The sequence below is a fragment of the Lagenorhynchus albirostris genome, chromosome 1 (assembly GCF_949774975.1).
Source record: "Lagenorhynchus albirostris chromosome 1, mLagAlb1.1, whole genome shotgun sequence".
Taxonomy (NCBI): domain Eukaryota; kingdom Metazoa; phylum Chordata; class Mammalia; order Artiodactyla; family Delphinidae; genus Lagenorhynchus; species Lagenorhynchus albirostris.
In genome coordinates, this window is record NC_083095.1 from 76,095,402 (window position 1) to 76,106,081 (window position 10,680).

A 10,680-nucleotide genomic window follows, 5' to 3' on the forward strand; every position below is an offset into this window, starting at 1 on the left:
CGGGGCACGAAGCCGTGTCCCCTTCATCGGCAGGCAGACTCTCAACCACTGCGCCACCAGGGAAGCCCAAGGTCTTACATTCTTTATACTCAAGCAAATTGGGGAACAGTTGGTAGAATCCAAGGTTCCCACAATTAGGAAGTGGCATACAAATTAAACTGGCTCTTGGATTCCGTGGACTCCTGGGGAAAAATTGAGTGGATCATTTTTTTCCCCATGGGAAAAAGGGAGTTATTGAAAGTTTTTGAGCCTATGGGGTGAGGGATTTTGGATGCAGCGTCTGGGATCCAGTTATTCCTTACCAGGAGTTTTAATTTGTGCTAAATTAGAAAGGTTTATTTTATTAAATAAGGTGACAGACATGCTTACAGTGGTTAAATACCACTTTCTCCAAGAATGTAGGCTCTTACCTAATAGTGGGTGTATGTGTGTGCTACCTGTGTGTCTGTGCAATGGAGTGTGTGTTGATGTGTATGTTTTTGGGGAGATGTGAAGTGGAAAGATTAAAATGAAGGAAATAGAGGCTGGGAATAGACCAGATTTAGAAGCTCTCTCCAGTATTCACAAACAATTCTCACTATATTTCTCCAATTTCAGAGCCTTTGGAGCTTATCAAACTCCCATTTTACAGATGAAATTCTGGCTTATTGAAATTAAAAAACTAGCTGTAAGCTACACAGTAAGTGGAGAAGCCAGGATTTGAACCCCAGCAGTCTGACGCCAGAGGCTTCATTCTCAACCACTAAGTTATAGGGTTTCATCTAAGCTGTCAAGGGTCCATAAAAGAAGCATTTTGAGCACTATATCACCTTTTCCACCACCTAACCGTCATGTTAAAAAGTGTTAACTTTATAGCTGATTCACTTTGTTATAAAGCAGAAACTAACACACCATTGTAAAGCAATTATACTCCAATAAAGATGTTAAAAAAAGTGTTAATTTTTGTAGTAGCCAGTGCTGAAAGAGTTTCTAAAAGTGTTAAATATGTCACTGTGGGTCAGAAATTGAAACCATTTCCCCCCTAGTCTTGTTCTAGAGTAAGTAATAGTTAAAATAATCCCCAAGAAATTTCCAATATGGTTCTTATGGGGAAGTAGTGTTATGCAAACATGAGAGATGGTGAAAGAAACATTTGTGCCTTTAATGTTTATTACCTGGCTTATGTGCACCAAGAGCTGTAATGGCCATTCTACATAGGGTTGGGACTTCAGGCTGCTCACTACTTGTCCACTTGGAGAGTAGCAGTGACTAGGGCTCTGCTTGAGCTGCATGCCTCAAGTTAAGGGGGAATTAATGAAGGACCACAAAGGGGAATTTGGGGGACAGGAAGGGACAGACTTGAGGGAACATGTTCTGTTACTCATGCCTTCCAAGGAAACTGGGGGCCAAACCTTAGCTATTGCAGGATAAGAAATCTGGGTAGTATACATACGTTGATTCTATTTTTTGTTTAATTTCCCCTTAGTTTTGGTTTTATTTTATTGCTAATATTCCTTTAAACATTTATATTTAACTTGTCTGCTCTGAAGTGGGTGTCGCCAAAGCCCACACCACCACCATCTTGCCTTCACTAGTGCATTAGTTTCCATACTGGTCTACATGCTCCACTCTCCCCACCTGAGAAGGCGTTCCCTGCACCCTCACTAGAGTGATCTTCTGAAAACCTCAATCAGATCACATCAACCCTTTCTAACGGCCTCCCATTTGCATCATGACTCCTTTTCTCCTATCTCTCCAGCCTCATCTCTTACCACGACCCTGTTGTGGGAAGCCACTAGTGATCCTCCAGCCGTGGTGGCCTTCCAGTTCTTCACACAGGCCTTGCTTATTCCTAATTTGCAGCCTTCTTACTCTCTTTTCCTTCTGTTTGGAGGCTTCTTTTCACAATTCTAAGGGCTGGCTCTCATCCTTCAGGTCCTAACTGAAGTTTTACATTCTCAAATGTCTTCCCTGACCTAAAGTGGACTAAACTGGTCTCTCACCTGTTGTCCCTCCCCATAACGTATGTTTTTGTTTTGTTTTCCTCACAGCATTTATCTCTATTTGATTATGTATTCATTTCTTTGGATATTTCTTGTCTCTCGTAATAGGCCCACCTCTGCCACCACATATCATTTGAAAACAAGCTTCGTGAAGTCAAGGACCTTGTCTGTTTTGTCCCTGCTGTATTCTAGATAGTGTCTGACAAGTTTCCAAAAGATGTCACCAATCCAGGTGAAGACTTTAAGAGAAGCAGAAATCCCTATATAATAAGAATTGTGGTGGGAACAGGTGAGAGATAGAAACCAGGAACAAGTGGAGAGGCCAAGGCATGGAGTCTGCTGCATAGCTTTCGTTTCTTCCTGGCCTTAGCTCTCACAAGTTCTTTGTCTGTTGGTTGATATTTGCAAGTGGAAAATGCACAGGACAGAATTAAAAAGAAATGTGGGGTGCAGCCCTTATGGAAAACAGTATGGAGGTTCTTCAAAAAATTCAAACTAGAACTGCCATATGATCTAGCAATTCCACTTTTGGGTATTTGTCCAAAGAAAATGAAAACACTAACTTGAGGAATTCCCTGGCGGTCCAGTGGTTGGGACGTCTTGCTTTCACTGCCAAGGGCCCAGATTCAATCCCTGGTCAGGGAACTAGGATTCCCACAAGCTGCTCAGTGTGGCCAAAAAAATAAAAAAAAAGAAACGAAAACACTAACTTGAAAAGATATGTGCACCTCCATGTTCATTGCAGCATTATTTATAATAGCCACGATATGGAATCAGCCCAAGTGTCCACTGATAGATGAATGGACAAAGAAAATATGGTATGTATATACAATGGAATATTATTCAACTGTAAAAAAAGAATTAAATCTTGCCATTTGCAAAAGTTTGGATGGACCTGGAGGGCATTATGCTAGGTAAAATAAGTCAGAGAAAGACAAATACTATGTGATCTCACTTACGTGTGAAATTAAAAAAAAAAAAGCTCATAGATACAGGGAACAGATTGCTGGTTGCCTTGCCAGAGCCATGGGTGGGGGGGGGTTGTGAAATGGGTGAAAGGGATCAAAAGGTACAAACTTCCACGTATAAAATAAGTCATGAGATGCAATGTACAGCATGGTGACAGTAATTAATAATACCGTATCGTATATTTGAAAGTTGCCAAGAGATTAGATCTTAAAAGTTCTCATCGCAAGAAAAAATGTTTTTGTAACTAGGTATGGTGACGGATGTTAAGTAGACTTATTGCAGTGATCATTTTGCAGTATATACAAATATTGAATCATTATGTTGTATACCTGAAACTGGTATAATGTTATATGTCAATTATACTTTAATTAAAAGAAAAAAAAAGCACATGTGGAATGTCTCCTGGGTCAGATGTAGGTTCACTGGGCTAGATGAGTCTGGAGGAAGCATTGGTTTGGAGATGGAATTCTGGAAAAGTCCAAATTCACTTATGGACTTTATTGGTGTACAAAACCAGGGATTCTTTTACATAGTTGTAATCCATTTGAAAATACGGTGTTTTTTTTTGTTTTTTTTGTTTTGTTTTTTTGGCCACGAGCAATGCAGGATCTTAATTCCCTGACCAGGCATTGAACCCGTGCCCCCTGCAGTGGTAGGGCGGAGTCTTAACCACTTAACCATTCTTAACCATTGCCAGGGAAGTCCCCTGGAAATACAGTTTTATGTTCTCTTTTCTTCATATAGCATTGCCCACACACATTTCCATGCATCAGTGTAGTTTCTGTGTATTTGTCTTCAGTTAAAGTGATGACTTGACACTTCAGTTAAAGCACTGTAAGTAGTTGCCCCATCATTTTTTTAGTCACTCTCAATTTTGGGGAATTTGTATTATTTCTAAGCTTTTTTTTGGTTACAAAAAGAAAAGTATAAACGGGTTGCACAAGTTTACTCCTCCTCACTTTGAGTTAGTTCCATTTAGCCTATTTTACTAGGTAGAATGATTGGATCAAACATTAGAGGCCATTTTATAGCTTGTGCTGTTGTCTGATGAGGCAATTTTGGAGGGCAAGGGGCATGAAACACTCTTGAAAATATTTAAAAAGTTGAGTGTGTTGAGGAATTGGATTTATTCTGAATGGCTTAAAGTGATAGGTCATCAGTGAATTGCTGTAGTGACGGAGATATAGATTAGGTTCTCTATAGGAGAATTTTTAATATTTAGAGCTGCCAGAAAATGGCACAGGCTGTCTCCATAGGTAGTAAATTCCCCCTCTCTGGAAATTTCAAAGCATAATAAGAGAGTTTTAAAATAAATTGTTTTATAAACTTTCCAGAGTTGTGATTTGTATATTTTCCTAGCCCCGTTCCTTTGCTCTGAAAACAAATTGTGTTCCATGAACATTTATTAAGATCTAAATGTGCCAGGTATATCCAGTGGCAGCTGAAGCTCTCATTGGCAGACTCCAGCTGAGCCTCCAGGGGCCGGCAACCTGGGAAGTACAAGAGCATGAAGTCATACCTCCATCCCCACTCCCAACCCCCCAGTCTTCAGAACTGCTAAGCAGGTGGGTGCAAATTTGTCTCCAGTTCCTTGACATCTCGTTTTCTGTGCTCATTTTCTACTTCCACATCTCTGCCCATATTCCACCTATTTTTAAGACATTAGTTACAAAACTTTCAGTACACTATGCAATGCATCCAAATGCTCCCAAGTGCACCAGTACCTAAGTGATTGATTCCAAGTAATTGTTACATTATCTTGTTTTTTATTTCTGCCAAAAGATATTTGTACTTCAAATGAGGAGTTTTGGTCCCCAAAGAATCTGTAATTGGTGGAATATAGCACTCCTAATTCCACTGACATAACTTCTCCCCACCATGAGCACGTGTGTTTACACACACACACACACACACACACACTTCCAGGCAAGCAGCCTGATTTATTGAAGGAACCAGTTGCTTAACAATCTGTTGTTTTTTTGTTTTTGTTTTTTTAAAGCCACCTTACTTGGAAATATGTAGTCTCAAAACTCCAATTTTGGCCAGGGAGGAAAAGTCCCTATTGAGGATGGAGACTCAATGATATAGTCTCTGAATTTTACTTTTTCTTAGAGTATATTTAGCTGAACTCCTCTGCAACAACCACACCGGCCACAGGGGAGCCCTGCTCCCGTCTCTCAGTTCTTCCACAATGCAGTGGGAGACCCTCTTCAAGTCAGCAGAGTGATCCACCTGGAGGCGGCACAATGCAGAGAAAGGGGGGCGCTGGGGAGAGAGAGTTCCGGGTTCAGTTCCAGTGCCACCACTGCCAGCTCTGTGCCCGAGCCTGGCTTCAGTTATTGCATCATCAGAGGCCACTCTCTTTTCTGAAGGCTCAGTAAAACCAGCAAACATGGGAACACCAGGAAATACAATCAATGAAACTACCCTGCACTGTGTAGATGAAAACAGTCCAGAAAATGGACTGGTCTCGCAGTGTCAATGCGAATTTTTAAAATGTTCTTTTGTGCCCAGGAAAGAACGTTTAAGGGGCTACTTTGGCTTTTTCAAATGTATGTTCCCTATGTTAAAGACGCAAATCAGAAGCTCAGTTCTTTCTTTAAGCTTTTATGTTTAACTTACAAACAAGTATATTTTAATAATCACTTTAAATGGTTGTATTTGATGACTATTTGGTACCATTTATAAATGTAGTTTAAAATACTCCTTTGAACATTTAAAAATATACTTTATAAGTTTAACATATTCCATGTCCTTACAAAGTAATTCAGTTATCTGTGCTAACCAACTACACATTCCTGAATACCTAAAAAAATTCTTAGAAATCTAAAAATTTATGAATATGGTGATTAAATCCCTGTTTTCTTAAATGTTCCAAAACTAATTTTAAAGGAAAATTCTATTTCAAACCACACATCTAAACTAATTAAACGTTTAAAATTAGAATGGCGGACTTCCCTGGCGGTGCAGTGGTTAAGAATCCATCTGCCAATGCAGGGGACATGGGTTGGAGCCCTGGTCAGGGAAGACTCCACATGCCGCGGAGCAACTAAGCCCGTGCGCCACAACTACTGAGCCTGCGCTCTAGAGCCCGCGAGCCACAACTACTGAGCCCACGTGCTACAACTACTGAAGCCCTTGAGCCTAGAGCCCGTGCTCCGCAACAAGAGAAGCCACCGCGATGAAAAGCCTGCACACCGCAACGAAGAGTAGCCCCCGCTCGCCACAACTAGAGAAAGCGTGTGCACAGCAATGAAGACCCAACACAGCCATAAATAAATAAATAAATAAATAAATGTATTAAAAAGGTTAAAAAACATTAGAATGGCAAGACTAATTTCTTACTGTAACAGGCTAAATTCTCTTAAACACTGCAAATACCTAAAATACCAAGTATGCACAAAGTCCTTAATACAGACACATTAATGCCATGTATTTGATTCACGTAAATATTTTTATCCTTAATTTAAAAATTTCTGGATATTAAAACAAACTTACCCACTAGGTAATAATTATGTCATCTTAAATATCTGGGAAGTTCCTTCCTGAGTGACTTTTTTGCAAACACATTCTCAGTGGCTCAGAGAGTATAACCAGCAGAGATTTAGTCCCCAGGCTTTTGGGTAGCTCTTCTCAGGCCCCAACTTCCCCACTGGGCCCTGTTTTATGGGTGCTGTGTCATCAGTCTCTGAATGGGCCAGTTTCATAGTCCATGGCCCCTAGATTCAAGTTACACTCCATCTAATTCTTCAGCCTACACACGGAAGTCGGAAACTCCTACCCAGGCTGCTACACCATTTGTTAGGATATAATTAATCTATTTAAGGATCCATTCTATTCTGGATTCTTTCCACACTCTTGCCAGCTTCTGGAGCTACAACTCTTACAGATATTGAGTGGTTTAATTTCTCCTGGTGTTGCCTGACCCTGGTTACAGACCTAACGTTACGTCAGAGACATGTATCAGGAATATTAACATTTAACAGGGAACAAGGTTAGGATGAATGAAACCCTGGGAGAGGTGGGAGAAAAATGTTACAGAATCCATTTGATTCATTATCCTCTTCTGTTATTGTCTGATAGTGTTTTAAAGGTATTATTTTTTCTTGCCTCCTAAGCTAGACAGTAAATCCTTCATTGCAACCACCTAGGTGTCTTTGCTTAGCTTCAATTCACAGCCCCCTCCAAAATCATAACGTGTGTTGGACCCATGTTAGGAACCCAGTGATATATGGAAAAAAGAAAATCCAAGAACTCTTGTGCCCTCCTAAGGTAGTATCTGGGATAGATGGGGAATTACTGGAAAAGTAAGCAAACAAAAAAGAATGAGTAGACACAGGTGTCTCTTAGATTAGGATCTTGAATGATTGGCTCTGATGTTTCCCCTAACTGAGAGACGGCAGGAGGAGGGGCAAGACTGAGAGACGGCAAGACAGAGATGGCAGGAGGAGGGGCAAGTTTGGCAGCCGGGCAGATTTGAGCCCAGTTCTGAGTGTTTTTGTTAAGACGTCTGCAGGATGCTGAGGCAGCTAGTAACAGTAGGGAGGTGGATATACGTGCCTGGAACTTGGGAGACTGGCGCTGGGGAGGTGCTTTTGGGAGCAGGTAAGTGGCACTTGAAGCCATGGAACTTTATCAAGTCACTCAAGAGAGTACAGTGTGGGAAGAAAAGAGAGCTAAGAATAGGACCCTGAGAAACACCATCATTTAAGGTGCAGACAGAGAAAGTGGAGCCTGCCCACGACACTGGGGCGAAGCCAGAGGAGTAGAAGAATGTTGTTTTCCTCTCATTTTCAGTACGTCTTCCTTGGTCAGAAGCACAGGGTGGGCGCAATAGTGATAGTGATGGGCAGAGTGTGGTATGGCAGGGCCGCCTAGATGCTGTTGGGGAAGCTATATTTGGGATAGGGTAGTGTGGGTGTGGTAGGTAGCAAGGAGCTCTGCCTTAGATCTCTTTCTAGAAAGCAGGGAAGCGGGCTGGGAGTCAGAATTTTTGGATTCTCTGCTTTTCCTGCCATTTCCCGTTTCACCAATCATCTTTTCTTATTCTGAGCCCTAGTCTGTGTAGGAAAATCTCTTTCTAAATATGGGAAGGGAAGTGTATGGGGGAGGCAGAGTCAGAAGAGGGAAGGACAGTGGTTGCCTTATGGTTGAGTGTGTGTACTTGTATACGTGCATTTGTATTGTGTACACACGTGCACGTGTGTGTGTATGTGCCCCTGTGTATGTATATGTGTGTGGGCATGTATGTCTTATGTCGGTGTTTAATTTATATGTGTACATGCATATATTTTTCGCTGTGTATCTATCATGATAAGTATAGAAATCGAGAGAAAGCACTGAGAAACTTTTATGCCAATCTGATACGCTGATTTTATGTTAATTGAATCTAATAATAAAAAATTTGGCCTTGTGTTTTCTATATCTGTATGTTCTGTTTCATTTTTCCAGCAATTCATTTTATTGTATTTTATGAAAGTGCTGGTCTATGACAGATTGCATATAAAACTGCTCCTTCACCACAGTTAGTTGGAGAAGCACCAGATCAGGATTTTTAGAAGGTCCTGATTCTGAAATTTCCAAGGGGGGGAAATTCACTTCAGAAGTCTGAGGTTCCTGCTCTGGGTCATACCAATGAGGCATGAGGTCAGGTCTTGAGCGTAAACAAGGGGGTCCAGCCTCAGGTCTGACTGGCATCCCGGGGCTCCGCCTGCCCTTCCTTGCCTTCCTCCCCTTCATATGACATGGGACCACCAGGCAATTTTCAAGGGGGTGGAAGGCAGAGCCCAGGCTGCTCCTTCAAGCCCAAGCCTGCTCAGGGAGCTGCCCTCCCTTCTGCCTGCAGGGCATGTGATACTGAAGCTTCACAGAGATAAGGAGGGGTTTCCAAACCTCCATACTTTCACTTGGATAGTAATACACATAGTCAATCAGGAAAAGCAGGGTCTTTTATTGCAACAAAATCAGACACATTCCTTTGCCCAGCATAGGGAACCCGGCACAGATTCTCCGGCCCTCCTTCCTTAGGTAATCTCTGCCTCCCCCGATGGGGTTCCCTCTGAACTGTCCAACCACAGCTCTTCTAAGGTCCTGACGGTATTCTTCTTCTTTAAGATGGTCTCCAGGGCTTCCCTGGTGGCGCAGTGGTTGAGAGTCCGCCTGCTGATGCAGAGGACACGGGTTCGTGCCCTGGTCCGGGAAGATCCCACATGCCGCGGAGCGGCTGGGCCCGTGAGCCATGGCCGCTGACAGGCCTGCGCGTCCGGAGCCTGTTCTCCGCAACAGGAGAGGCCACAACAGTGAGAGGCCTGCGTACCACAAAAAAAAAAAAAAAAAAAATGTGGTCTCCAAAACTGCATATGCCATAAGTCCCACAAAACCTGGATCCACCTCTGCTAAGAGCCTTAGTGCTTGAAGGGTCGCATGGTATCCACACTCAGAAAGCAATGTAAGCGACAGTGAAGGGCTAAGGAGAATCACCTCTCTTCCCTCACCATTTGGAGCATCCACAAAACCCCGTAAGGAATTAAGAGTATGTGGAGTTGGCTGCGTGGGAGGGAAGTGGTATTTGCAAAAAGGGTAAGGATTAGTGAAGAACTCAAGGGAGGAAATGCAGCTGTAGCATCGGGAGTCTGCAGAGCTTGGGGTAGGGGAACACCTGGCCTTAGACAACATTATCCAAAAGCACAGGACCAGCTGGTACCTTAGGCCATCCTTCTGTTGTGGAGGATCACAGGCCATGATGAAGAATGCATCCAGTTGCTTCTCCTTGTACCTGCAGTCTGAGTACCTCCCTGAGATGAGCTTATACGTGGTCAGGCATACAGGCTTCTGGCTCTGGTGGCAGTTTTTACAGCCGTTCTTGCAGGTTATGACGGGAGTCTCCATGCTGGAGAAGGATTCATGCAGGAAGGTGTTGAGGCCTTTGCAGCTTTTGGAGTACTTGCTGATGTTGCCATCGCAGCATTGCATCCCTGAGGCCTGGGCTGCACGTGCTGAGTTTCAAACCACTGGACTGAGGTCATGTTTCTGGGCTTGGCACCGACTGGGTCCTTGGCCATCCACAGCCCCAGCAGCAAGGGCATCCGAGGGCAGAATCCTGCTCTGGCTGGTGCCATCTCTCCCAAGGGGCACAGTGGCACAGGAGAAGTGGGAGATATGTGACTGGGTCACCATGGGTGGTGCCCTGCTAGCCCTTCTAAGAATCTCATACTGTAAGTCAATTATTTCAGGGCTCCTATAGCTTCAGATATTTAAGAACACTACTGGCTGTTTATTGTTCAGTCCCAGCAGATAATGTACATTTTTATGCCCCCAATAAACACTTATACTGTTTTTCCCTCATAAGAGTTTTATGAGGTATGATTTCTTTCTTTTCTTTAATATATGAGCAAACTGAGACTCAGAAAAGTTAAGAAAATTGCCCATCATCACACAGCTAGGGAGTGTCAAACACAGGATCTGAATCAATGCTTCTTGGCTTCCAAAACCCCTGTTCTTTCCACACTCCCATGTTTCTTGTTTGAAACTCTGAGAAGTCAGACCACAAAAGGAAACTAATCTTGGAAGAAAAGTAGGCCAAGCGTCCGTACCTCACTCTCCCAGGCTAGCTCAGTCATTCCTGAAAGTCAGTATTAAGATTGTGGAGTCAGGCTAATTCCTCTCTGTTCTGTGGTCCAATTTCTCTCTGAAGCTAGAAAAAGTCATTCTCACTTCTCTAGCCAGCAAA

At 42.8% G+C, this 10,680-nt stretch overlaps 1 pseudogene; it reads right to left on the bottom strand.

The window, feature by feature from the left end:
- The window catches only part of LOC132518451 (ribonuclease 8-like), a 15,215-nt pseudogene extending 4,894 nt beyond the window's left edge, over window positions 1–10,321 (bottom strand).
- Window positions 10,322–10,680: the final 359 nt, after the last annotated feature.